The following is a 27,723-nucleotide window of genomic DNA, read 5'->3' as shown; positions in this document are numbered from 1 at the left end:
GAGCACGAGGGACATTACATATGCTGCGACAGGTCTGTTCTTTCAATGCGAAAACATTTTATGTAGCACGAGCACAAAAGTCGGCCTCCGTCGCTGTACATGGCACGAAATTCGGATGATGTCAGAAAGGCGGTGTACGCGGTCACAGCACGTGTAAGTGAACATGTGTAGGCATGAATGACAAAACGTAACGTATGAAAGTCATGACTCATGACTATAGGAAAGGGAAAGGAGGAGCTCGTTATGACATATATGACGGAAGCCAACAGACACCGAAACCAAGGAGCATATGGAATGTTTTTCTTTTTAATTTGTGGTCTTCATCAATGGGAGATTAATACGGTATTTTATTTAAAGACAATTGATTAGAAAGCAGAAGAAGAAACAACCACAAGCCGCCGATGGAATCCCAACCCACGACCTCCAGGTTCAGATCTCACCGGGGTTTGTGGTTGTTGCAAATTGCCCGTTGGTGGGCAGTTAGCTCACAATTCGGTGGGCAGGTTGTAGTGACGCCACAAAGTCACGTTACCTAGGACGACGGGACAGGGTGACGTGACCGTCCCATTTTTCGACCATCGCGAGTTGCGCAAGCCTGAACAGAACCTTGTACCCCGGTTAGGCCGTAGGGTGGCCACCTAGGCCGCCCTATACCCCGGCCAATTTCTTGCTCACAACGCCAGCACGATGACACCGTATTTCCTTCAGGAAAGGGGGCTTTAACTCTACCGCGTCAAAAATCATATTCAAAAAATAGAAAGAACCGTGTAGCATGAAAAGAACGATTTTTTCGTAGCAAAACAATGCTTCGTGTAGCTACATCGCATGCTTGTGCGACTAGCCGTAAAATAGCCGCTCATCATCCATCCTGTCTACAGCCTCGCTCCCATTTTGCCTAACGAGTCCCGGTACGTCGAATCCCAGAGTCAGATAAATTTACTACCGAGATAATAGGATTTGCACTGCACGCTTTCTGGGAACGTGACAACGGATCAGAGGGCTTCCCCCGGTGATAATCCGCTCATTCTCTGCTCCGTTTCCTTCAGTTCGTCTCCCCCCGGTTCTCTCCTCCCCCCAATCTACGCACCGGCGGCGGCTCGATCGCATGGTCGCGCCCGCTTTCGGGTGTCGCAAGTAACTGCGCGCCGGTGTCCCCGGTGTCGGAGCGCGGCGGGGTCTGTGGCCCAGAGGGCGCGCCTAAAGCCGGGGAAAGGGACTAGCCAACACGTTATCATCATCATCACTGCAGACGCTACCAGCACCAGGCTGTGTTCATGCCAGCGGCGCAAAATATCCAAGTTTCGCCTCAAAATATCTAGATTTGAATCCGCGACAGAAGACGCAGGTAAGGTTGTTTTTGATATTCTCCGGCACTGTGGGTGGTTGGCTGTAGTTAATCATCTGAGCGGCAATGAGGGGTGCAGCGGACGGAGCACCTATAAAGTGAATTACATCAATCCTGAACCATTGTCTCTGACCCCCCTTGTGACATTTCCTCGGAAATGAGTGGTGTTTCTTTTTTTCTTAATTTTTTTTTTGTTGCATAGGGGGTACGGCGAGTCACAAGCTCACCGTGATCCGTTAACGTAGTTCACCTGCCGACGCGTTCCGCGAACCGCTCTCTCATTTCCTCCAGCCATGAATTGCGCAAAACGTGCTCGCTCGCCACGCAACGCGCGGAGACGTATCCCTATATTCCATGCAGACTGGCGACGGACGCAGCGCAAGCAGCTTTCGGGAGCGGACGCCCCATGCCTCGTCCTCCTCGCGGACCGGTGCGCGCTCGTTAGAGCGGCTCCTTCCGAGCGGCTGGCCCTCGCCGGGCGACAGCTATTGGCCGTCCGTCAGTGCGCCGCCGGTTAATTGGCATCGATCGCGTCAAGTGAGCCGACGGTCCACTGCGCCGCGTCTGCTCATTAGCACTGGGGGGCGCGTCCCACTCTCCAGCGGCCTCTCCTCCCCGCCGCCGCGCCTCGGTGGCATCGATTCCCTGCACGCGAGCTGATCAGCGCGTCGTTCGTCTCATTTGGCGCGCCTCCTCTTATTGAGCGGTGCGCAAACGTGTTTGCGCCGCGCACCATGCCCCGGCGCGACCGAGACACCGGTTTCTGCTCTCGCCGCTTCTGCTCGCGTTTTCATTTTTTTTTTCAGCTCCCTCCCTCTCTCTCTCTCTCTCTTTCTCTCTCTCTATTTCCCTTCGCCGTTTATGCTGGCGTAATTAAGCGGGAGAGCGTACCGGGGCTCGGCAGTAACCGAAGCCGTTCCTCGTGCGGTGGCCCTTTTCGGGAAAATACGCCATCAATGCTCTGGCGTAGGTAAAATATATGGCGGCGCTTCCGTTAACTGCCTCTTAGAAATGGCGGCGAGAGGGTCGCGACACCCAACCGTTAGCTGTTTGAGTTGTTCAACGTTGTCTTCAACTCGTCACTCATATTCTTTCACTTGGACGCAGTCGAGCACCGTCAATCCTGGATAACCTCCTCTTGCGTGCGCGCAGTCACCACGTTACATTCTCGCAGTAATCAGTACTTTACTATCATTATTACACCCGCACGTAAGTAAGTGTACGAACGTGTCGTAAACTGACAGCAGCGCTCGAACGCTTTCACATGCCCTACTGAGTGTCCCTGTAGCATCCCATGCTCCTGCATCCTGAGATCGCCGGTGATTCTTTCTTTTTTTTTCACTTGTTGCGTACTCTCGTCGACCTTCATTACAAAAGCCCACAATTTAATTAGCAGAAAACATGCAATCCAAATTCGTGAGTCACGGCGCCGCAAGTAACTAAATAACGGGGTCTAAAAATGATGTTTGTATCATTGGTATCGAGCGATAATATTCCTTGAAATATGCAGTGACTACTTCGTGCGACAGTTAGTCTTCGCTGCCCAAACGTCGTCTCCGAAGAGCAATGATCATCGTTACTCCCTAAAGGACGTAAAATCCTTAGAGTGCAGGGCCCCTCCCCGCTTATGTGTTTCAAATACTACACCTACCGCCGCTCTCTTGTGTGACAAATGGCCTAAAGTCGCAAATTTTTTGCGAAGACAAGAAACCATTAGATTTTAAACATTCCAAACATTCGAAGATGAGTAGGACCATTTATTATATGTAACACCTCGTATACGGATCCGTTATATATATTGTCACGTTGTAGTGACGGCAGTCCAGTGGTCAGGAAGACACCAGAAAGACTTGAAAACGAAGCTCTTTATTTGGGCTGACTTGCGCCCGCAAAAGAACTGGATCACTCGGCGGCGGCGTAAGCAACAAGCGTGCTCGTCAATCGTCGAACTACGAATGTCCGCCGCTCGCGGCATCGCTCAATTTAAAGCCGGCAAGGAACTTTCCAGATAACAGGTCAAGATCATCTACGGTAATCTGGAAAAACCTAGATGCAGCCTTTCATGGCTGCGAACAATCGAGATTAGTCTGGTCGCTTCTCGCGCCACGAACAAAAGTGATAACGACCCTTTCCTGCTGCCTTGAGCGTGAACGAACAAACACTGCAATGATACGTGGCATTACCCCCCTTCCAAAGAAGCATCGTCTCGATGCTTTAAAATGAAAATAAACACGGACAATGAAAACTTCCAGTCCTTTAGCGTTCATAATATGGCTTCAGGCGTACGACATGTACGACTTCCGGGCGTGTGCGGCGTCGCTGAGATGCTGTCGTGCCGTCGGGGATGACTTCGTAGTCGAGGTCACCGATGCGACGGAGAATCCTGTAGGGGCCAAAGTAGCGTCGAAGCAACTTTTCACTCAATCCACGGCGGCGAATTGGCGTCCATATCCAAACACGATCACCTGGCTTGTAATTCGTGTCTCGTCGGCGCAGATTGTAGCGTCGGGCGTCGGCGTGCTGCTGGTCTTTAATGCGAAGCCGCGCAAGTCTTCGGGCTTCCTCGGCGCGATCAAGGTAGGCGGTGACGTCGTGGTTGTCTTCGTCGGACACGTGCGGGAGCATTGCGTCGAGTGTTGTCGTGGGCTTCCTGCCGTATACCAGCTGGAATGGGGTAAACCTGGTTGTCTCCTGGACGGCAGTATTATAAGCGAAGATCACGTAGGGCAGAATGGAGTCCCACGTCTTGTGTTCGGCGTCGATGTACATGGAGAGCATGTCTGCGATGGTCTTGTTCAGACGCTCTGTGAGTCCGTTGGTTTGTGGATGATAGGCAGTGGTCCTCCGATGGCTTGTCTGGCTGTAGTTCAAAATGGCTTGCGTCAGCTCCGCTGTAAACGCCGTTCCTCTGTCTGTGATGAGCACTTCCGGGGCGCCGTGTCGCAGCAGAATTTGTTCGACAAAAAATTTTGCGACTTCTGTTGCGGTACCACTAGGCAACGCTTTTGCTTCGGCGTAGCGGGTCATGTAGTCGGTGGCCACGATGATCCACTTGTTTCCTGATGAAGAGGTCGGAAAGGGGCCGAGGAGGTCCATCCCTATTTGCTGAAAGGGCTTAGTTGGCGGTGGTATGGGGTTCAGGAGTCCGGCTGGTCTGGTCGGAGGCGTTTTGCGTCGCTGACACTCACGGCACGTTTTCACGTAGTGGGAAACGTCGGTAGCTAGCCGTGGCCAATAGTACTTCTCCTGGATGCGGTGCAACGTGCGAGCAATCCCGAGATGCCCTGCAGTCGGCTCATCATGACATGCCTGCATAATTTCTTGCCTAAGATTCTTGGGCACGACAAGAAGATGTACTGTCCTGTTGGGAGCGAAGTTCTTCTTCAGGAGGACATTATTGTTAAGGACGAAGGACGACAGTTGGCGCTTGAACCCCCGGGGAGGCGAGGCGGTCTTGCCTTTCAAATAATCAACTAGGCTTTGCAACTCAGGATCCGAGCGCTGCTGCTGCGCGAAACTGCTGGCGCTTACCGGTCCTAGGAAAGCATCGTCGTCTTCCTCTTCCGGTGCTGCGTCTACGGGGGCTCGCGATAGGCAGTCAGCATCGGAATGTTTGCGGCCAGATTTGTAGACTACAGTTATGTCGAATTCTTGAAGACGCAGGCTCCAACGAGCAAGGCGGCCGGAGGGATCTTTCAAATTGGCCAGCCAGCACAGAGCATGGTGATCGCTCACAACCTTGAATGGTCGTCCGTATAGGTAGGGGCGAAATTTGGACGTGGCCCAAATAATGGCGAGACATTCTTTCTCTGTCGTCGAATAGTTGGCTTCGGCTCTCGACAGTGAACGGCTAGCGTACGCGATAACTTTCTCCTGTCTGCCATTTTTCTGAACGAGGACCGCTCCTAAGCCCACCCCGCTTGCATCGGTATGAACTTCGGTTTCGGCGTTTTCATCAAAGTGCCCGAGCACAGGAGGGGACTGTAAGCGGCGCTTCAGCTCGTTGAAAGCTTCCTCTTGTGGCCTTTCCCATTTAAAAGGCACGTCAGCCTTGGTAAGTTGAGTCAAAGGTTCAGCGATGCGCGAAAAGTTCTTGACGAATCGTCGGTAGTAAGCGCACAATCCAAGGAATCTGCGTATAGCCTTCTTGTCATTAGGCTGTGGAAACTCTGCGATCGCAGCCGTCTTCTGGGGGTCGGGGCGAACTCCATCCTTGCTTACGACGTGACCAAGGAACAGCAGCTCCTCGTAGGCGAAGTGGCACTTCTCTGGTTTCAGTGTCAGGCCTGAAGACTTGATCGTTTCCAGCACTATCCGAAGCCTTCTGAGGTGGTCTTCAAAGCTTGAGGAGAAGACAACAACGTCATCTAAGTAGACTAGGCAAATCTGCCACTTCAAGCCTGCGAGCACCGTATCCATTACTCGCTGGAACGTCGCTGGGGCAGAGCAGAGGCCGAATGGCATCACCTTGAACTCGAAGAGTCCGTCTGGCGTGATGAACGCAGTCTTTTCGCGATCTCTTTCGTCGACTTCAATTTGCCAGTAGCCGCTCTTCAGGTCCATCGATGAGAAGTACTTAGCGTTGCACAGCCGGTCCAATGTATCGTCGATGCGGGGGAGGGGGTAGACATCCTTCTTCGTAATTCTGTTCAAGCGGCGGTAATCGACGCAAAAGCGAAGGGTGCCGTCTTTCTTTTTCACTAGGACGACTGGTGCTGCCCAGGGGCTCCTTGATGGCTGGATAACGTCGTCACGAAGCATTTCCTCAACTTGCTTACGGATAGCTTGGCGTTCTAGCGGCGATACGCGGTAGGGGCTCTGTCGCAGTGGTCGGGCGTGTTCGTCTGTGACAATTCGGTGCTTGGCAAGCCTCGTTCGTCGCACATTCGATGCTGATGAGAAGCAATCGCTGTACTCTTGAAGAAGACTGCGTATTTGGTCTTGTCTGCTCCGTGGTAATGCTGGGTTGATATCAAACGTTGGTTGATGGCGTTTGTCAGATGGTTCTACGGGTTGGTCGGGTAGGGCAAATATGTCTCTGATGTCTGCCAGCTCGTCGAGGAAAGCGATCGTCGTACCTTTGTTTAGATGCCGGTATTCTTCGGTGAAGTTGGTTAGCAAGACCTGGGCTTGGCCATTTCGGATTTGGGCGACTCCCCTTGCGACGGCCAGTCCTCGATCCAGGAGTAGCTGGGTGTTCCCCTCGATGACGCCTTCGGCAGTTTCGATGTCTCCAGTACCTATGCAGGCGACGACACTTGATCGGGGCGGCACGCTCAATGCTTCGTCGAGGACGTTCAAGGCAACGGGATGAGTCGCTGTCGTCGCTGCAGATATGGCTTTGTCCGTGGAAAGCTTGATCGACTTAGATCGAAGGTCGATGATCGCTCGATGTTCATTCAGGAAGTCCATTCCCAAAATCACGTCTCGCGAGCATTGCTGTAGGATCAGGAAGGTTGTCGCATAGGTTCTCCCGTTTACACTAACTCTCGCGGTGCAGCGTCCAGACGGCGTAATCAGGTTGCCACCTGCGGTGCGGATCAGCGGGCCATCCCAAGTTGTTGTTACCTTCCTGAGTCGGACAGCGAGTGGGCCACTCATGACAGAGTAGTCAGCTCCAGTGTCGACCAAGGCAGTAACCGCGTGACCGTCGACCGTAACTTCAAGGTCACTTGTTCGCGTTCTCGTATTGTACGTTGTCTTCGGTGTCCGATCTCGGCTTCGTCGAGTAGTAAGGCTGCGGTGGGCGTACTCCGACGTTACTTCACTGGGCAGCGGTAAAAGTTTCAAGTCTGGCCGCGTCGTCGTCGGTGTCGTCGTCGTCGGTGTCGTCGTCGTCGGTGTTGTCGTCGTCGGTGTTGTCGTCGTCGGTGTTGTCGTCGTAGTGGCGGCATGGTCTTGAGTACTCGTCGATGGAGGATCTTTGTCATTGCGCTTAGAAGCAACCTCACCTCCAGAGGCTGCTTTATTTAGTTTAACCTTCGGGGGCTGGGGGAGCGTCCACGCACGGCGTAGCCTCGGCTAGGAGAAACAAAGCGCGGGGACGATGGCGACGGGGAACGTGATAGGCGGCTCGGCGATGAGTATTCTTCCCGACGCAAAAACTCCTCGATTTCGGCTGGTCGCTGGCCGGGTCGGGGTCGTGGAGCGTCGTAAGAGAACCCTCGGATGCCCAGTCTCCTGTATGGGCAGTGCCGGAGGACGTGACCGGCTTCGCCACAGTGGAAGCATAGTGGGCGGCGCTGGTCGGGAGTTCTCCACTCGTCGCATTTCCTCGGCTGCGCGCGTCGCTCGTAGGATGGGCGGGTTGGGGCGAGTGGGCGGCGGTCCAACGCAGCTGGCTGAGGGCGATAGGGGCTTGGGTCCCGTCGTCGAGGTGCAGGACGGCGCACAGCTGCGGCGTAAGTCATGGCTGGGGGCTGCAGAGGCTGCGTGGGTGTCGGCGTCACACCCAAGGCCTGTTGAACTTCGTCCCGGATTACGTCAGTAAGTGGTGAAACCTGCGGCTGCGTCCCATTTGGCAGCAATCGTCGGAGCTCTTCTCGTACTACTTGGCGTATAACCTCCCGCAGGTTATCGTTGTTAGCGGCGTCCAGGCAGTTTGCTGAAAAAACGCGCTGCTGGCGCTCATATTGGCGGGCTCGGGCGTCAAGTGTTTTTTCCATCGTGGAGGCCTCTTCTATGAATTCCGCCACGGTTTTCGGTGGGTTCCGTACGAGACCGGCAAAGAGTTGTTCTTTAACTCCTCGCATAAGCAGCTTGACCTTTTCTTCTTCCTTCATGTTCGAGTCGGCACGCCGGAAGAGACGCTTCATCTCCTCAGTGTACACTGCAACGGTCTCGTTTGGGTGTTGTATGCGAGACTGTAGCAGCTGCTGGGCTCTCTCCTTTCTCACGACGTTTGTGAAAGTCTTGAGAAGCTGCTCTTTGAAGGTTGCCCAATTCGCGAGGCTGGCTTCCTCATTCTCAAACCAGACTCTTGCTGGTCCCTCCAGGGCAAAGAAGACGTACCTAAATTTCATGGCATCGTCCCAGTTGTTAAAGACAGCCACTCGGTCGAACTGCTCCAGCCATTCTTCGGGGTCGGCGCCAGGCGAAGCGTCGAAGGTTGGTGGCACCCGGGGCTGCTGCAGAATGATTGGAGTGGTCGTCTGGGGCAAGGTCATGATGGACGTTGGTACTTGCTTTCGCTTCCGGGTAGGGTCCGGCAGGGTCCCGAACTCAGGTGCGTCCCCTTGCAGGCGTCGGCTTGCGCGGTGGACTGGACTCAGGTCCTGCGGTAGATGACTCAGAGGGCTGGCGTCACGACTTGTTGGGGGTGTCCGGAACATGAAAGGCTACCCCGCACCTCCACCAGATGTCACGTTGTAGTGACGGCAGTCCAGTGGTCAGGAAGACACCAGAAAGACTTGAAAACGAAGCTCTTTATTTGGGCTGACTTGCGCCCGCAAAAGAACTGGATCACTCGGCGGCGGCGTAAGCAACAAGCGTGCTCGTCAATCGTCGAACTACGAATGTCCGCCGCTCGCGGCATCGCTCAATTTAAAGCCGGCAAGGAACTTTCCAGATAACAGGTCAAGATCATCTACGGTAATCTGGAAAAACCTAGATGCAGCCTTTCATGGCTGCGAACAATCGAGATTAGTCTGGTCGCTTCTCGCGCCACGAACAAAAGTGATAACGACCCTTTCCTGCTGCCTTGAGCGTGAACGAACAAACACTGCAATGATACGTGGCAATATCGTGGAAAATTACGTTCGCAGAATTGCGGACCGCACTGAATATCTCCTCATTGCGAACACTTTTCGAGTGGATTCTGGGGCACATTGTTAAGACGACAAAACTGCACAAATTAAAAGAAATTGCTTTCGCACCAGTTCTGTGCGTGGCATTTTATGTGCTATAGACAAGATAATGTAACTGTGTACCATATAGACATGCCGCACCCCTCGTTTCTACTGCACTCCATTTGTACCCCACTTGTACAGGGGCCGTGGAAACAAACGCGAACAGAGCGGAGCCTATAGGTGCTCCGTTGTTCGCATTTATTTTCATCACGATTTTACTACGGGGGTAGCAAAAAGACGCTAGAGTTGTCCGTGGTGCATTCTAGGACAACTCTAACGTATTTTTCGTACTACCCAGGTAAAAGCGCGAAGAAAAGAAATTCGAACAGCGCAGCGCGTAGGTGACGCGTTGTTCGCGCTTTTTTTTTTTTTTCAATGCTGTAGTACATACTCCGTTTGTTTCGCCCCGTAGCCCACGGGGGTAGCGCTCAGTCAAAACCCGAGAAAGGCACTACACCAGAGCATTCTGTACGCCGCGAGTCTAGAGCACGAAAGCGCCCAATTCGCATTTCCTTTCCAACACCTTGTCGCTGCTCGTCCACAGGTTGCTTAGCGCGGGCGCTAAGCGAAGTAACCGCAGTGCATTCTGCTTCTTAGGCGCCGTCCTCTCGTCCCGATGCAAAACCTGCTGCCGGCTACTCGCACACAAAAAAGACTCGGCGGCGAACGCCGCCGTGCACATCGCGCGCGATGGGGCGGCTCGTTGACTGAGTGCGCCGCTTCGCGACTCCCAATCGACACGGTCATTGCCTGTTTTTCCCTATGCGCGCCTGCTCTGCGCGCGCTTCTCCCCATTAGGGCGCCCTCGAATGCCCCTCATGAGCGCCTCCGCAGCTCCTCTCGGCGAGCACTCAGCTCTCGGCCCGAGCGGTCAGACAATGGCAGCAGCAGCGACCAGAAGACAGACGCGTCCGTCGCCGCGAGCACTTTGCGGCCGTCTTCGGCGTCGGCTTCTTCGGCCCTTTGACGTGGTGGCGGCGTCGTTATGGCCCCGACAAAGGAGCGCCCCCTAACGACGACCTTCGTCCCCATCGCGAGTACGTCTCCCAAGTGTCCCAGCCGCGTCCGCACAATGCGCCCAAGACGCGCCGCATGCGGCCCGCTTTTATGGCGGCTTTTAGGGACCCGTTTCTACCGCCGCCGCCGCTCGTTAGGTGGCGCGGCCAGTGAAAACTATGAGCTGTTCAATTATGGCCCTGAGGGCATGTAGCAGCCCGGATCGTGGGATTTTGAGGAGGTTTTCTCGGGCCAGATTCTGCCGGCCGCTGCAGATGGCAACACGAACGCGTCGCCCGCAGCCATATCCTCCGTCTTGTCGGCGCGGTCGTTTATCTGACGCCGTGCTAATGAGAGACGGCAGTACGCGTGGGCGCCTCGCGCGCCCCGTCACACTGCCTCCTCACAAGCTGCGCATAGATGCGCGACCGATTTGTTAGGGACGCTTTTGTAAGCCCCTGGTTTAAAATGCGGTGACCTGTGCCAGTTTTGGAAGCACAAAGGGACGGACGGGACTGCCACCGTAGACGTGATTACGGCTGACTGTGCCTATTCCGCCTTTTCTTGGCGTCTCCTTTCCTCTCCTGGTACTTCACTCAGTGTCCGTTCCACATACGAAGCTTTCATGCTGCAGCGCTGCCTTCTCGAGCCGTTTTTCCTCAGTTCCTTTAAACCTTGAAAAGGGATCGGTCAGGTTTTTAATCTACGTAGAGTATCGCGCAAGTTACGCACCCGTGTTATGGAAAAAGAAAAGAAAAAATATTTTCTACCTTTTGCTTCTGCTTGCAGGCTGGCAGCAAATCCTAGCGGTTTCTTTTTGCACATTTTAACCTTCATTACGGTACGCACGCAAAGCCCTCTGTGTTTATTATCCTTAGTGCTCGCGGCAGGTAGCGAGTACATGGGCACCATGGACGAAAAGTTGTCGACAAGCCAGCCCAAACATTTCGTTGCGACTTGTGCAATGGAGCCATGAAGAATGCCCTTAAACTTAAGACAAAAAATGGCTGAGGCTTAGCTAAGGTTAAGCCTTGTCAGATGCGAAGCATATTGATGGCTAGGCTTGTTAATACATGGCTTTCCTTGGTTGAATACTTGATCATTTTAATACAACCACTAGAAGCCTTCGTCGTGGGGGAAGACAACGGCATGGCTACAGCGGAACGCCGACTAACCCCGAGACGCGCGTTGGGTGAGCGCCTGGATTGCCACGGAAGCCGCGTCCGCCTGCCCGGTGGAGCGAGCGTTTCACCTACACCGAGTGTGAACGCGCGTTCGAAATGCGCGGGAATGCCGCTCGAGGACATTCCGGCGTCTGTGCGATGGCATCGTTCTCCCTCTCCCAGCGCGTGACGGCGATCTGTCGTGACGTCATCGTGTCACGTGGTTGGTCGCGTACAGCTCCGAGCGACGGCGCGAGGTGGGGGACCTGTTTCTCATCTGTCATGACGCCATCGTGTCACGTGGTGTGACCTCATCGTGTCACGTGGTTGGACGCGTACAGCCACGGTGACGGCGTGGGGCATAGCTCTAGCAATATGCTTCGCATAAAAATTAAATAATGATTTGGCAACCTTTTTCGCTGTACTAACGGCACAGAGTCGGGAGAGGCAGAACTTTAGCCCGCAGTCACCTAACCTATTGTATTGATGTCACATCGTTTATAAGACACTAATAACAGTCATCTTACTTATTTCGGTGATGTTACGCTGTTTAACAGATACTGAGTGTCACAAAAAATCGGCGCACGTTTGGAAAGTAAGCGCGACGCAAAGGAATCTGCCTGCGTGCGCCATCGGAAGATCGACAGCCCCTGGTTACCCATGGAGAGCGCGTAACCTCGTGTGTGTTGAATGACGCCCTCTCCACTTCGCTCGGAAGAGACGGCGCTGGGTCGGAAAAAAGCGTCTCGAATATTCTGGAACCTATCTACGCGTCTTACCAATGGCGACGCGTGCCTGTGCGGAAGAGTGAGAGCGGCTGTACTGTTGATGTGTACGTGCGCGCCTGCATTGGTGCGAAGCGACAAACACACGCCGTACGTGTTTAGCACCTTTGGTCAGCCCGTGCCGTATGTTCCAGCTTCGAAGAAGCGCTCCCGCACGCCTCCCGGGTCAACACCGCTTTTGTTGTAAGATCTTTCTTTGTATTGTAGCCTCTGCTAGTGCACGCAACCAGTCCTCACTGTGACACGGAGAACGGGAGCAGCATGCGAGGTTTTGACCATGGGATTCTGGTACTGGACTTCTGGCGCGTGGTGATTGGTGCACAGGGAAAATTCTGCCAGGGCTTTTGCTACGTGCTAATGGCCAACTAGCGGTGCTAATGACCAGCCGTTACAAACGACAAACAAGCCGGAAAAAATAAACGTTATGGCATCTCAGTGCCCTGAGAGCCCTAATTCAGCGCACGAAACGACAAAATTACATATATAAGAACTGTGCAGGCTGGGGATCTCGCATGTTTGTTATGCGTCGAATCGTTCGCAGTAACTGAGTTTTTTTTTTTTTTCGCGCACCAGTAAAAAGCCAATGTGTGGATTTAGACAGATGCGGCGGAATCGGGGGAGAGATGTACGAAAGTCGTTCGAGTCGTCAACCGGACCTCCCTCCGTACACGCTCTCAAATTTTCTTTGCGTAAGTTCCAGACAGATTGCTATACCATCAGCGAATGGTGTCTACCAAATATAGTGCGTGCTCTTGAGTACACAGCGTGTTATGTAAACATCGCATTACTATCGCACTGCCAACACACGATGAAGTTAGGTATTCCGGTGATATTTTTGCCTTCTAAATCTGGTCATTATTGACCTCAGGGCAGATGACTTGTGCAACCCTCTGAAGAGCTGCTTGTCGACTATCAGATGACGTATGTGCAAGTGTGGACAAAGGTAAACGGAGCACGCAGTACTTCTAACATTTCTCCCGTGTTGCTTATCATTAAAATTGACAGCTATGGTATGTGCATGCTGGAAGTGGACACATGTGAGCAAACAGTGTGTGGGCAAACTTTGTCATGGGCAAACTGTGCGTCTACATTTCCGGTAGGGAAACCGTGATTGCACTTAAAACAGAAAAGCGTGCTCCATTTACTTACGTCCGCACCTACTCATTAAAGTTACCGTAGCAAAAAGGATAACTCTGAAACAGCTTCTCAAGGAAGCCGTAGAGAACGCCGCCGAATGTGTTGAGAAAGCGAGAGATGCTGAAGTGGCAGTGCCTCAGCATTACCCACAGTTCTTGTAACTACTTTTAAAGAATTTTTTCCGCCCAATATTTGCAAAGTTTTCAATACGGGAGGAGGCAGTGCCGGGTACGCTTCCAGTGCTGCATAACCTACCTCTCACTACGGAGCTTACTCCGGTACCCAGCACCTCCACCAGATTTGTGACGTAACGTTACAACGAAGTCACTCTTGCACCGAGGAACACCAGCAGTCAGTCAGGTCAGCACGAGAAGGATTTGCCTCCTAAGAACATTTCATAACGAATTTATTTGTTCATTATACTGCATACCACAACCCTTTAATATTGAGTGGCTGCAGAGATAGGGTTGGAATTTCCTGACACGACTGCTTCACTTTTCGGACAAGTACTTGCGCAGCTCCTCACATGACAATCATTATGTGGCAAGTTGAGCTCGCGTTGAGCTGGTAGGTCGCTGTCGCACATGTTCTCGAGCTCTCATCATTTCTCTGGTTTCTCAGTACTGCATGCCAGCGAAATGCGCTAATGCAGACTGCCGCACGGTCTTTTACGGTTGTCATGCGCCGCAGGTTTAGAACACCACAGACAGAGCGTTTTGAATGCGAGCGAATCAGCACGCGCCGATGGGCGCTTGGCGAAAACTATTCTGGGATGAAGGAAGATAAAAAAAAAAACATTTATTGAAAACGAATTAGCTGTGGGTGGGAAAACTGCTCTTTTAGGATAGGAAAGGGCGCGGTAACTGCAGGGTAACTGTCTGCCTTCTCGCCGGACTACGCCGGACGCCTCAAACGCGCCCCTAGCGGGCGGGGTGAGAGGAGGTCAGGAGAGAGCGCTGAACGGCCGTGCCGGAGGACATGAGCAGGCATAGAACATATAGGAGGCTATGTCCAAATAAACGCACCGAAAGCTCAACGCACTCAGTAGCAAGATTTTATGTGCGAATAAAAACATTATAGTAAAACACGGCTAGAATATATTTTGCTAATCATTCCTCTGCTTTTCAGTCCTTTCTTCTCCTCTGCTACGCAGCTGCTACGAAGCTCATCTGCTACGCAGAGATTGGACTATTACAGAAGACCATAGGACCTGTAGTGTGGCTGAGTAGCCCCATCGGCTGTTTCGGAGGCTGTGCAATCTAGCCGAATCGTCGAAACTAAGCATGTTTAAATAGTGATGCACACATAACTATCTGGACTGCTGGCCCAACGGCATTTTGCGATGCAGCTGAGCGAAAAGTATACCGAAGCTATAATATGTGCCCTGTTCCCAAGGGGATCACCTTATCACGCATATTAGGCTTTTTTTCGTTTCTGGAACAGTTTTAGATAAAACTAAATGTGTGGTGATCCCTGGTATCTCTGATCCCCAGGCCATTACGCTGACTCTTTCTGGCCTGTCTGTTGATAAAAATTGGTCTCGAAGAGCATAGTTACGGGGCAGACGACGTTTCCATCACCGATGTTCTCTCCTTTAATTTTGATACATTTTGTAATAACACTGCGAATGTTCACGAACTCTGGGACCAGTTTAAAACCATGTTGCATGAATGTATTAAATTTTGTGTGCTGGTTATTGTTAAAAAGAAAGAAAAAAACATGGATTTCTAGGGCTACATTGCAACTAAAAAGAAAACTAAAACGCTTGAAGAAGAAAAGAAAAGCAAATATTCTTTATCCAGAATTGGAAGAACGATACGTTTCCTTCTTCTCAACTAAAGAAACAAGCGGTCATTGACAAACAGCGTTATTTCGAAAAATTTCGAACAATCTTTGCCCAACGTTATATCGAAGTCCGCTGAGAAATTCTAGCACTTGGTTTCCCCTTCTTCAGGAAACTGTGATGAGTTTGCAATCAACGGTGTTCTAGTGAGTGATTCGCAAGCAATATCTAATGCCTTCAATGAACAGTTTTAGTCAGTGTTTACGAACATTAATAGTTTTCCGAAATTTGAAGCAACACTCCCGCCTCTTGGAGACCTTGTATTTAGTGAGGATGGTATTTTAAATATCCTGCTTAACCTTGATGTAAAGCAATCACCTGGACCAGACAACATACCACATGCCTCTTTGAAAAGATACGCAATATGGGCATAAAAAATATCTGTTCTATTTGCGAGGCCCTTGTGTGAAGGACGAATTCCGAGAGACAGGGGAACTGCCAGGGTGAAACCGCTTCACAAAAAGTGGAGAAAAACGATTGATGGGGAACTACCGCCCAATTTCACTAACATCGACTGCTAGTAAACTACTGGAACCCATAATTCAAATCAAATATCAAAATTCCTTGGAGCTAACAATTTTTTTTTTTACTAAATATCATAACGGATTCAGGAGGGCTCATTCAGCAGTACACAGCTAGTTGAAACTACGCATGATTTTGCTTCGTTAATTAACAATGGAACTCAAACTGATGCAACATTTACGGCTTTTTCGAAGGCCTTCGACAGGGTCACTCATGAAAAGTTGAAGTCCAGCATTCTTGGACGTAAATTTGGATATTGGAATATTGCATTCTACTGTTATGGGAAAATTGGAGGTAATGGTCTATTCTTCCGATACGAAGCGAAATCTTTATTTTAAAGTTTTTCCATCAAACGCATCGAGCAGTTAAGAGTTCCACAGAAAACCAATAGGAAATGTTTCTGACGATTGCGAAAACGTTAATAGCAAAAAATGCAAGCCTGCGGAAGGGAGATCTCGTATATATTGGTTGTTATAGTGAAATCCTATAACGTATGAAAAAACTGCGTTCATAAACATTTTTACATTGAAAAATTCTTTTGTCCAGAATTGCTGATATGTTTTCAAATTAGACACAATAATTCATAAAAAAAAAACGTAAATTGGATTTCAGCCTATCGTTCAAACAGGGAACAATCAGTTGTTTTTAACGCTCATTGTTCAGAAAGGCTTAAAGTTCACTTTGGCATCTCTCGGGGCTCTGTTTTTAGGTCTTGATTGTTTTTAATGTACATTAATGATGTCGCTAACATTTCAGTGAAATTCAGACTTACGCTGATGACTGTGTCCTTTATACAAGAGCAACAAGTGTCTTAGATCAACTACTACTGAATAATGCGTTGCAAAAGGTACCTGCACGGTGTGAATCACGACAATCGTCTATTAACTTTGAAAAAGTTGACTGACTATTGCGATACTCGGTAACGCGAAATGTGAGCGCAGCTCTTTACAGGCCACCTGCCACCACTGACAGGTGGCGTGTTACGTTGCTAGCCACCCTCCAGGATCTTCCCATGACAGCCACCTTCCAGTTGTCTGTTCCTCCGCTCTCGCCGTGGCAGGTGGCGTTTCGCTCTGCTAATACCCGCCTCAGTTGTCAGGTGGCGTGTTACGCCGATTACGCCGACGCTGACGATGACTTCCACGCGGAATCCACGAAAGGGCGCCTAAGAGCTGCGCACTAAAAACTGTTTTTACGAGAGTTGCTCGAAAAAAAGGCGGAGGCTTAACTTGGTTAAGCCTGGAGAATGCGAAGCATCATCGTGTCGCGTAATTTGGAGGCGCACAACCACAGCGACGGCGCGAGGTGGGCCCCCGTTTCTCCACTGTCGTGACGTCATCGTGTCACGTGGTGTGACGTCATGTATCACGTGATTTGGAGGCGCACAACCACAGCGACGGCGCGAGGTGGGCCCCCGTTTCTCCGCTGTCGTGACGTCATCGTGTCACGTGGTGTGACGTCATGTATCACGTGATTTGGAGGCGCACAACCACAGCGACGGCGCGAGGTGGGCCCCCGTTTCTCCACTGTCGTGACGTCATCGTGTCACGTGGTGTGACGTCATGTATCACGTGATTTGGAGGCGCACAAACACAGCGACGGCGCGAGGTGGGCCCCCGTTTCTCTACTGTCGTGACGTCATCGTGTCACGTGGTGTGACGTCATGCATCACGTGATTTGGAGGCGCATAACCACGGTGAAGGGCTGAAGTGGTAGCTAAAGTAGCATGCTTCGCATAAAAGAATTATAATGCAAAAGCATTTCTTGTCGCACGAGTGGCGTGCATAGGGCCTGTCACCAGAGCGTGTCACCAGAGCGTGTCCGCACGAACTGTCAGGCAGCGCTGGATTAAGGGGGGGTCTAAGGGGGCTGCAGCACAGGGCCTCACCTCCGACAACAGGAGAAGGGGCCCATTTATTCTAACTTGCTTAGTATATGGAACCGCGGGTAATGGAACTTTGAGCGACACGTATGAAGCGAGAAAACCAGAACGATGAGAGCCCCCACCTTATAACTTCGTTCAGCCGGATCAGTTGGGGAGAATTTGTCGAGCTGCAAAAACAGGAATCCCCCGCCACCCTGGACGGTGCCCCATTTCTTATAAAGCGAGATATGCATTTTCTTACGGCTTGCGGAAAGTTATTCGTAGTTTTCTGTCAATCCCCCCGTTCAGTGGCGTCTGAAGGTGTATGAGAGTCCTGGCGTCGGCATAACATCCGTTTTTACAGAGCGGCGAGGCGGGACTCCCGCCTCGCTAATATGAAGTGCGTGCTAGATGTAAAAAATAGTTGCTTTGCGCGCTCTGCATGGCTTACAAATGTAAGGAAATGCAACGCTTTAGCGTCACAAGTATCATTAGAGCAGGGCAGGCAAAAACGAAACCAAAATGCGCAGCGGAATTTGAAGCGGCGTCTACTTGTGCGTGTATCATATACAGACTGTTGAGAAAATAAACGCGCGCAGTAGAATGCTTCTCTCAGCTACACAAGTCGATTGTTCGAGTTCGAATATCGCACAGATATGACATTTTGTCGTGAGAATGTGTTATTCAACAGCAGGTTTTCTTCTATAGCGTTACCAAACTGAAAAACAAATCAGGCTGTGCTCGCTTCTTGGGAGTCCCACAGTTTCACTTTATCTCCGGCGGCCACTAGGAAAGCGAAACAATCGTTTATCGCTTTATGTTTAGGTTTATAGGCTTTGACGTCCGAAATCAAGTCCGGCTATGCGGTACGCCATAGTGGAAGGCTCCGGATAATTTCGACCACCTCGGGTTCTTTAAAGTGCACTGATATGGCATAGTGCACGGGCCTCGTAGCATTTCGCCTCCAGTGAAATGCGACCGCCGCGGCCGTTCTTTTTTTCTCGGCATTGGTTTTGTAGAGCCAGGTGAATTTTAATTTTTGAGGAAATAGAAGGCACAATAACTGCCTAGATAACTTCTAGGTGGACGTGGGTTGAGGGAAGGGAGGAAGGTGAATGAAAGGAGAGATGGAGCAGCTGTTGTGGAGGGCTCAGGAATAATTTCGACCACCTGCGGATCTTTAACGTGCTCTGAAATCGCACAGCACACAGGCACCTTTTTGCATTTCGCCTCCATCAAAACGCGGCCGCCGTGTGGCTGGGTTTGAAGCCAAGTACTCGGCTCAGCGCCGAGCATGATAACGACTGAACCAGTGCTATTCAGATGGGCCCACGAGGGCAGTAGTAAATGTTGATCGTGTAATGAAATTAATTTCAATAAATTTTAATAATACTGCTACGGGTCGACTCAGATAAGATGAGGCAGACGAAGTTCCGGATCCAGGAGACAGCGAGTCTAAATTAAGCAACGATATTTTAGCTATAAGACGACAATGGGCGACATGGTCAAACGCTCTGGAAAAGTCAATGAATATGCAGTCAGTCTAGTAATTTTCATCCATGTTCTTAAATAGATCACTAGTAAGTTCAATTAGTTGTGTATCACAGGAAACCCCTTTTCTGAATCCGTGCTGACATGGGAAAAAGAAATCATTGATCTCAAGATGGCACGCGATGTTAGATGCAACGATGTGTTCAAGTAACTTACATGGGATAGTCGTTAGTGATATGGGGCGGTAGTTGCTGTGGTTTTGTCGCGAGCTTTATAAACAGGGATTATTCTGCCGACCTTCCAATCATAAGGAATTTCGCCAGTTGCTAAAGATTGCTTGAAAATGTGACAGAGAATGATACTAGAGGGATGTACGGCGTGTTTGAGAATTTTTATATTTATTCCGTCTACCCCTGAGGAAGTTGATACCTTAAGACTGTCAATTAGAGATGCTACGCATTCTGTTGTTGTATCTATTGTAGTCATGAATGGGTGGTTGAGGTAGGTTGGAATAGTATTCGGCAGTAAATGCTGATGGGAAGTCATTAAACGTGGCCGGTCAGTTTTCTTCAGGTATTGGACATCTGTTTTGATGTCCAAATTGGTTTCCAAAATTTTGCGGGGTTATTTTTTTATGAGCGATTGAAGGTCTTGGGATAAAAATTTATCTTTGGCCTTCCGGATGGCATGACAGCATGATATTTCAGACAGTCTGTGTGCAGCATGCGCAGAATCAGTGCGCAATCTCTTCGCGGCTCTGAAAATGCGTTTTTTCTTGTTTTTTTTAATGCTCGCAAAGAATTGTTATACCAAGGTTTAGATATGTTGACTCGTAATGTTATTCGCGGAATGCGTTTGCGCACAAGTTTCACTATTATTTTTTTGTACAAAGTCCAGTTTTCATTAACAGACCGGGATGAAAAATCACGAACAAAAAATTCGGAGAAATGCTCGAGACAACGATCAGTAGCGTCAAAGTCAGCCTTCCTATAATTTAGTATCTGTTTTGGTTGGGCGTGGCGTGAGTAATAAGGGACATTAATCGATAACTGAAGAAGCTGATGATGCTGAACCCGTCATTATAAGATATATCGCGAACCCTCTCTAGAGCAGATGTTAGAACATGGTCTAAAATATCAACATCGCGTGTTGGAGCGTCAACTAGTTGGACAAAAGAAAAGTCGAGTGTTAGCTGCATGAACTCATTGGAGGCAGATGAATGTGAAGATAAGTTCAACCAATCAATGTCCGGGTAATTAAAATCACCGAACAAGAAAATGTCAGATTTAGTAAATCTAGTCCGAATAGCCGTGATATCGTCGAGTAGATCAGCGACAAACCTGGCACGAGAGTCCGGGGGCCTGTAGCAGATGCCTAAGACAGTGTTACCCTAAGCGGGACGTTATTACTACCCATAAGATTTCCAGTTCGCATAGAATATCAACAAGGAAAGACAAAATGTTATTACTAATTGCAACTAATATTCCACCGCCCTTTTTGCTTATTCTATCTTTGTGGTAAATTCGAAATCCGTTGCTATCAGGCAGCAGTTCCTCGTAAGCGATATCAGGACGCAACCATGTTTCTGATAGAAGTAGTATATTGCAGTTGCTATTATCAAGATATAAGCAGAGTTCGGTGTGTTTCGGAAGAAGGCTGCGTATGTTAGTGAATCACAAACTGAGAGTTGGTCTTGGAATGCTATCCATAGGTGGCTGGGTTGGGTTTTTGGTAACACGTGCATTGCTTCTGCGTCTTAGCTATCTTGAGACTTCTGTTACTTGGTCAGTGTCAGAGTCATACATGTATATTGAATCACCCATGCGCAGCTTGTCTACGCTGAGTTTGTAGGCCTTTTTTTGGATTTCGCAAATTCCAAGAGCTTTTCCCTGGCAAGCCGCGTTTGTAGTGAAAAGTCCTCACGCACTGCATAATTTAAACTTCTTTCCGTTTTCGAGAATAAGTTGTTTGTCCTTAAAAAATGCAAGTTTTACGATAATTGGCCTGCATTTCTCAGTCTGAAACTGTCCTAGACGATGCGATCTTTCAATTCGTGTAGTTTGATGATTAACCCCTAGTTTCTCGGAACAGAGATTTATAACTTTATTTTCTGCCGTCGACCAGGTTTCAGACATCTCGTCCGGAACGCAAAAAAACAGCAGATTTGATCGCCTAAGTCTGTTTTCCGCGTCTTCGCATCTTGATTCGATTTTGCGAAGCTGTGCGCCAATAGTTCCTGACATATTCGGTCCGGACTCGGACACTGTCGAAACCTGCTTAATCTTATATTCCGCCATATCAACTTCGACTCGAATCCTTTCTGACAGTTGCTTCAGCTCGACATCAACTCCGGCACGCCAGTGTTTAGGCGCAGTCAGTTCGCTCCGAATGTCGTTTTGACCTACTTCTATTCTTTGTACCGTAGCGAGCACAGTTGACAATACATCCGGGGTTGGGACCAGGGTTTGTCTCCACATCACCGCAGAGGATCAAGAGCAAGTTACTAACGCCGCGTGCGGCTCTGCTGTCAGGCAATCCTAACACATCACACAACACCTCAGGGCACGACACCGCGAAGAAAAAACGATTGCTGGTTCTAACGCAACGGCAAGCGTTTAGATAACTGACCTGGAAGAACAGGCGAAGTGAGTACACCATTCTGAATGCGGTGTCGTGCCCCGCAGGGGCGGCTGCTGGAAGCTGCTTATATTCCCGGCAAGGGCGTCCGCAGAATTTTTTGCAGGGGGGGGCCCATTGGTTGTTGGCGCCGGAGGGGGGGGGGGGGGGTATATTCGTAGCGAAAAGGCACTATTTGCGGAGTAAATTTATTTATTTATATATAAATAAAAAATAAGTAAAATACACACATGAAAGAAAATTACAAGCAGCAAATTAAAGTGCGGATTGTAGAGATACATTGGAGTTTATCAACAAAGAAACAATTAAAATTAATAAAAATGCAAAAAGATACTATCAATACTCGAAGTGCTCAGTCTTACTGCATACGGGTTCTCGACTCACCCGAATTGATGACCAGCACACAGCGCAATATGTTCACAAACACGCAACTACAGTCACTCAGTCAGTCTTCCTTGAACAGCAACTGTAGGCGCCTCGGATTTTTCTGGGCGAATTGCGTAGTTACACGGGTGATAAATTCATTTCTGTGCTTCATTACACGCTCTCAGTGCACAGTCATCATATATATTGATTGGAAAAATGGTTGAACGAGTACGTTGAAAACAAAAGATGACTATATATACAACGAAAACTTATTTACAAGATAAATGCACGCTCGCAGCTTCATACACCTCGCTCCATCTTGCTCGCGCATCCGCACAGTCGAGCAACCGCACACACACTGCTCGCCGCTCGTCGTTTTCTCGTCCGCTGTCTTGGTTGTTCTCAGCTCCGTTGACAACCGGCCACTAAAAACACCGAAGCACAAACACAGAAGCGCGCGCACGTGCAAGGGCTTACTTGCCGCAATATCCCCGAATGCGCACTTTGGGGATGAAAGGAACGCCGCGCGACTTCCGAGGAGAGGGACACTCGCCACTCCGGTCGGAAATTTTGTTTTTGTGTTTTTATGGAGTTCAGAGCCCCAAAACGACTCAGGCTATGAGGGACGGAGTAGTACAGAGTTCCGGATAATGTCGACCACCTGGGTCTCTTTACCATGCATTGACACGCACCGTACATGGGCGCTGTTGTGATTTGAGGCCCAGCCAGAGGTGACAGGCGAGCCAGGCAGGCGCCATCGGGCTGCGTTGACCAAAGGCGCTGGTTTTCGGAGAAGACGCAAGGAACGCTGGTGTGGGGGCGCCTCTGGAGACTGCGTCGCCGTGAACAAAAGCAGCTAATCCCCTTTGCCGAAGGTTCTGAAAGCGGCGCTTCTACCGCACCGAGCTCTCCCGTGGATCGGAGGAGACAGCGCGCGGCGGCGGCGCCAACTCGTCGCCCGCTTGCCCCTGAGCAGCCCGACAAAGCGGGGGTGGACACGGCTGATTTGTCCTTCCCCCCTCAAGAATTCATCGGTGGCCGGCGTACGAACGTATCATGATTATAGCGAGCGACCTGTGCCCTGTGCACTGTCTGCCTCCGTGTCGCTATCTCTCTAGAGATCAAAGAAACAGACACCCATCTCGAAACACATGCTCGCCGGTGCCGCTGCATGTCTGCAACAGGTCGTCCTTCAGCAGAGCTGGCGGTGGCGTGGTTTGAAAACGGCGGAACGACGCGCGCCCGGACGCGGCATTTCGCAGATGTGACCAAGCGTCGAAGCGGGGCTGCTTTTACCCTTTTGGCTGAGCGCACCACCGCCCCTGGCGTGCGGCCATCACTCACGGTTCGAGTGAGTGATTTTCCAGGGGGGTGCAGCCGCCCCCCCTTGCCCCCCCCCCCTCCGGACGCCCATGATTCCCGGTGGTCATCGCTGATAGTGACGGAATGCGCTCGTTGTTGCCAGATTAGCCGCTGATGATCGGTCGTAACTAGTTGCTGCGTCCAATCCTCGGGCCACTGCGTCGCAGTCAAGTCGCGGGCTCGCACGGAGGCTGTGTCAGGCGTCGCAGCAAGCATGCCGAGTACAAGGCCAGCCTGGAAGAAGAGGCGAGGTGAGTGCACCATTTTGAATGCGGTGTCGTGCCCCCTGAGCTGAAATTAGCATAATGATTTCGTAACGTCGAACGCCTTTCGTAATTTTTTTTTTCTAGGGCGGGCATTGAAGTTGTCCACTCCATCTATCCGCCTTCTTGATTAAAGATTTATTGTATTGCCTAACCTTAGGTTATGCGGCTACTGCTATCATATGGGGCCCATTCACCAAGACTAGCATAAACAAATTAGTGAGGGTTCAAAAGAGGGCTGCTCGGTACATATATAAAAATTACCGAAGTACATCAGTGTCACAGCTTTTAATCAAAGCTGGCCTGCCAACAGTAACTCAGAGAAATCTTTCTAAAAAATCTGATCTCGAAAAAACAGTTCGTTTGATTCGTTTTGCTGATTTCGTTCCTTGGGTTGATTAAGTGCCATGTTATGACGCAAAGAACGAAGTCACGTAACAATGTCACAATGCTCAGTGAGAACATTGAGTCATAGTTGGTTTGCGATCCATTTTTAAAGGTTGAAAAGCTGTTGCGGTGGTGCAAATAAAAGGAAGCCACCTGACAGCCCTAGTGAAAGGCGTTTGTTCACAGTTCAAACTCGATTTAACGAAGTGAAGAGCAGCCGCGAATTATTTCGTTAAATCTAGAAATTCGTAAAATCGAAAAATGTATTTTTTGCGCTTCCAAATTTAAAATCGTAACGCAGCGGCACCGAAAGCTTACACGGCATCATATTTGCTGACAATCTGGCCCCGAGCGCATGGAAAGTCTATGAAAGCGGCCCGATTCGCTTGCGCGTGGAATCCCCATCTGGTAAAACGAAATCGAAACCAATATGGGAAGCGCCGACGACTGCTGAGTCCTTCGTTCCGCGAGGTGGTGTAGCTTGGAGCGCGGTCAGTACAAAACCAGGGCCGTGACTTGGGCCCCTTAGGTGCCACTGCTGGCACGCTGCCAACAAGCTGCGAGACCCGGAAAACCTTTGTTAAATCGGGTTTAGTGGTCGTTTGTTTCGTTATTTCGGGTTATTGAGAACACTGAACGCTATGGGTACTTGCCGGTGAATCAGAATTTGTTCGCTAGATTTGGAACTTCGTAAAATCGGGTTTCATTATATCGAGTTTTGACTGTAGTAAGCCATAACAGTATTAGGCTATCTAGAAAGGAAATCAGGTGCATTGTCTGTCTCACTATCGGTGGACACTTGGACCGCGCTGTGGGGGAAGGGATGAAGAATGGAGAGAAAGGAGGAAAAGGTGACATAGTGAAGGTGCGGTACATGGGCTTCGGATTAATTTCGGTTAACTGGGGTTCTTCACACAGCAAAGAGGTGTCTTTTGCGTCGCGTCTACGATTGCCTTCCCCTGAAATTTATTCGGTTACTCCTCAATCGGTTATCTGCTGTCCGCATTACTATATGCCCTGCTCATGCCAATTTTTTATTCTTTATCGGGGCTAGGATACCACTGACTCGCGTAAACCCACCTCTGTGCGGATATAAAGGTGAGACGCCACGCAGTGAAAGTTGCGTTACATATGCTGACAGCACAGTGAAGCTGGTGCGTAACGCCGATCACCCTCAGATTAGCTGTTTGGGAAAGTTGGTTGCTCATAAAAATTAAATCTAGACCTTGAAACACAAGGACGGACACAACTACACAAGTCTCTTATACGCGCTAATGACCCAGTCCTTTTAGTGGGCGCAGCCATCTGGTATAAAGGGATGTCTTGTCACTGTAATGTTTCGCAGGGTCATGTGACTGTACTTGTGACTCGCTTCGTGTGCGCTTAATGTGCCTTGAATACTGCTGATCGATTACTTTTTCGTGATTCGTAATTTGCGACCAGTGGCGTATTTAAAAGATTACCCCTACCCCCCGAAAAAGCAATAAATTTTCTGTGTAAAAGCATTGAAAAGCTACATTTTTTTTTTTTCGAGGAAGAAGGTCCAAGAAATCCACTGCGCAAATAAGGCCGCCCTCTCTATAAGAGCCACCCATAAATCCGCACTTGCTTGTTGCGTAAGTCCTTTGTCTGAATTTGTGCGAATGCTTCAGAATTAAGTTCACTGGCACTCAGATTAAATATTTTGACGCATGTTTTTGATTTTTTTTTTGTATTTCAGTGGCGCTTCGAATGAAGTGACTGACATCCAGAATAAAGATGCTGGTGTTAATTTGGATTAAACTGAGTGGGAAACACTGAATATTTTCTTTCGGAAAGAGCGCTAGCTTTTCTTTCCCGTAGAGAAAAGAAGAGACTATAGCGGCACATTTTAATGGGTAATCATGTCCACCAATCTCGAAATAAAATTTTTAAAACTTTTATCTCTCATTTTTTTTTAATTGTGAAATATTGAAGGTAATGGTCCATTCTTCTGACATGTAGCAAAGTCTTTCTTTTAAAGTGTCTCCATCGATCGCATCGAACAGTTGAGACTGCCATACATAAAACCAATGGTGAACGCTTTTGTTCATAGCAAAAACGTTAATAGAAAAAGAAATACAAGACTGCCGTCGGGTGGCCTGCGGATATAATGATTATTATAGCGAAATCTTATATTACATGAAAAAATTGCGTTCATATACGGTTTCCCAATCAGAAATGCTTTTGTACAGAATTGTTGGGTATGCCAACGGATCTTGTACAGGAAAAGACGAGATATTTTCCTTGAACTAGAGTTTCCATGTGACAGTTTCTTATACTATCTCGATGCTCTACCGTTTTCCCGAGATGTGCAAATAGAACACTAAACTTTTTCATCGAATTCACTAATTCACTAGGTATACGCTTTTCTCTCTTCTGTTAACTAACCCGTGTGACAAAGAAAGCGTGCATAAGTAGGCGTCTCTCGTATGTAACCTCTCGATATATGCTTCTCATGACAACGGCGACGATGAAGATGGTTATAGTAAAGTAACTTCTGCACTTTTTGGGACGCTCCAGTCGGTTGTTTTGCTGTCGACTGTTTCTCTTGGGAACTGAACTCGCCTCCGAGAGCGCATGCACGGGAAAACAGGCTGTAGTGATGCGCGCTATCTCACAAGTAGTTTGAAACGAGCTGAAAGCGCATACCGCAGGGCGTGCGCTACTCCCACTCGTACGCCCTAAACACAGCAACCTATAATTTAACCTTTAACAGTGAGTAACCTATGAAAAAAAGGTTACAAGTGGTTTGTTCTGAATGTTCTCGTCATTTTTCGGCAAGGAATTTAGGAGAAAAAAAGTCAAGAGCAGTATTGCTCAAATAGTAGATTGTGTTCATTCGTAGACGCTGCACGCGCTCAATCCTAAACCATCCCTTTTTTTTCTCTATTCTAGAAGTGTGCCATAAGGCATAGTTTAAAAAGGGGAAAGTGAATGTAGGAGAAAGAAGGCGGAGTCAAGACCAGTTTCGCTCAGATAGCTGCAAAGGTTGTCGGTGTAGCGACTGTACATCGTGCACTCTTCGCGGTTCCACCTCAGGCCCACCTCTCTGAGGGAGCGTTTTCACTCAGTAGTCGTGGTTGGGCATGTCCACAAGTGGCGCACATCACACAAGTCCGCTGAAGCGTCGCAGTGAGGGCACTTGTCATTCACTGGCAGGTGTTTGTCACGCCACCGATGACGTACTGAAGGGGTCAGAGCTGCCCCTGCCCGAATCCATCGCACGGATACCTCTCCTCCCGATTAAGATGACTGGGGAGACGGTGCGAACACGGGAGAATTAAAGAGCGTGTTCACTGGCGTAGAACATTGTCGCACTTTGCGTCGGCACCAATGCGATTGCCAGTATCTCCGAATAGAAGCACCTATTTTTTTTCTATTTTCATACAATGTTAAATAAAACGTATCGTTTTCATTTCTTTTTTTCTTTAGTCGAAAGACAAAGAAGAGCGTCCGTATTCATGTTTGAATTTACGCGCTTAGTATTGAAGAAATGTTTGTTGCGTCCTCTCTTGGTAATAACGCGTACCAATCAACTGAACTTTTACGCACAAACCTTATTATAAGACGCAATTTTGTACACAACACGTATCTAATTATTTGTCGTATACGCATAATATGCAAAATATACACATTTTGCCAAGTTATGTCAGTAGGGGCGCTGAAAACACTAGCGCTGCTTTATGGCGTCACA

At 49.4% G+C, this 27,723-nt stretch overlaps 1 long non-coding RNA gene across 1 annotated transcript; it reads left to right on the top strand.

The window, feature by feature from the left end:
• Positions 1–23,462: 23,462 nt before the first annotated feature.
• Positions 23,463–25,858, top strand: LOC149349902 (uncharacterized). Its single transcript, XR_016289424.1, has 3 exons — positions 23,463–23,609; positions 25,543–25,624; positions 25,729–25,858. It is a non-coding gene; the product is annotated as an uncharacterized LOC149349902 (long non-coding RNA).
• The last annotated feature ends 1,865 nt before the right edge of the window (positions 25,859–27,723 follow it).

The sequence above is a fragment of the Amblyomma mixtum genome, chromosome 3, assembly GCF_055824585.1.
Source record: "Amblyomma mixtum isolate Tamu chromosome 3, ASM5582458v1, whole genome shotgun sequence".
Taxonomy (NCBI): Eukaryota; Metazoa; Arthropoda; class Arachnida; order Ixodida; family Ixodidae; genus Amblyomma; species Amblyomma mixtum.
This window is presented reverse-complemented; position numbering and strand designations above follow the sequence as displayed.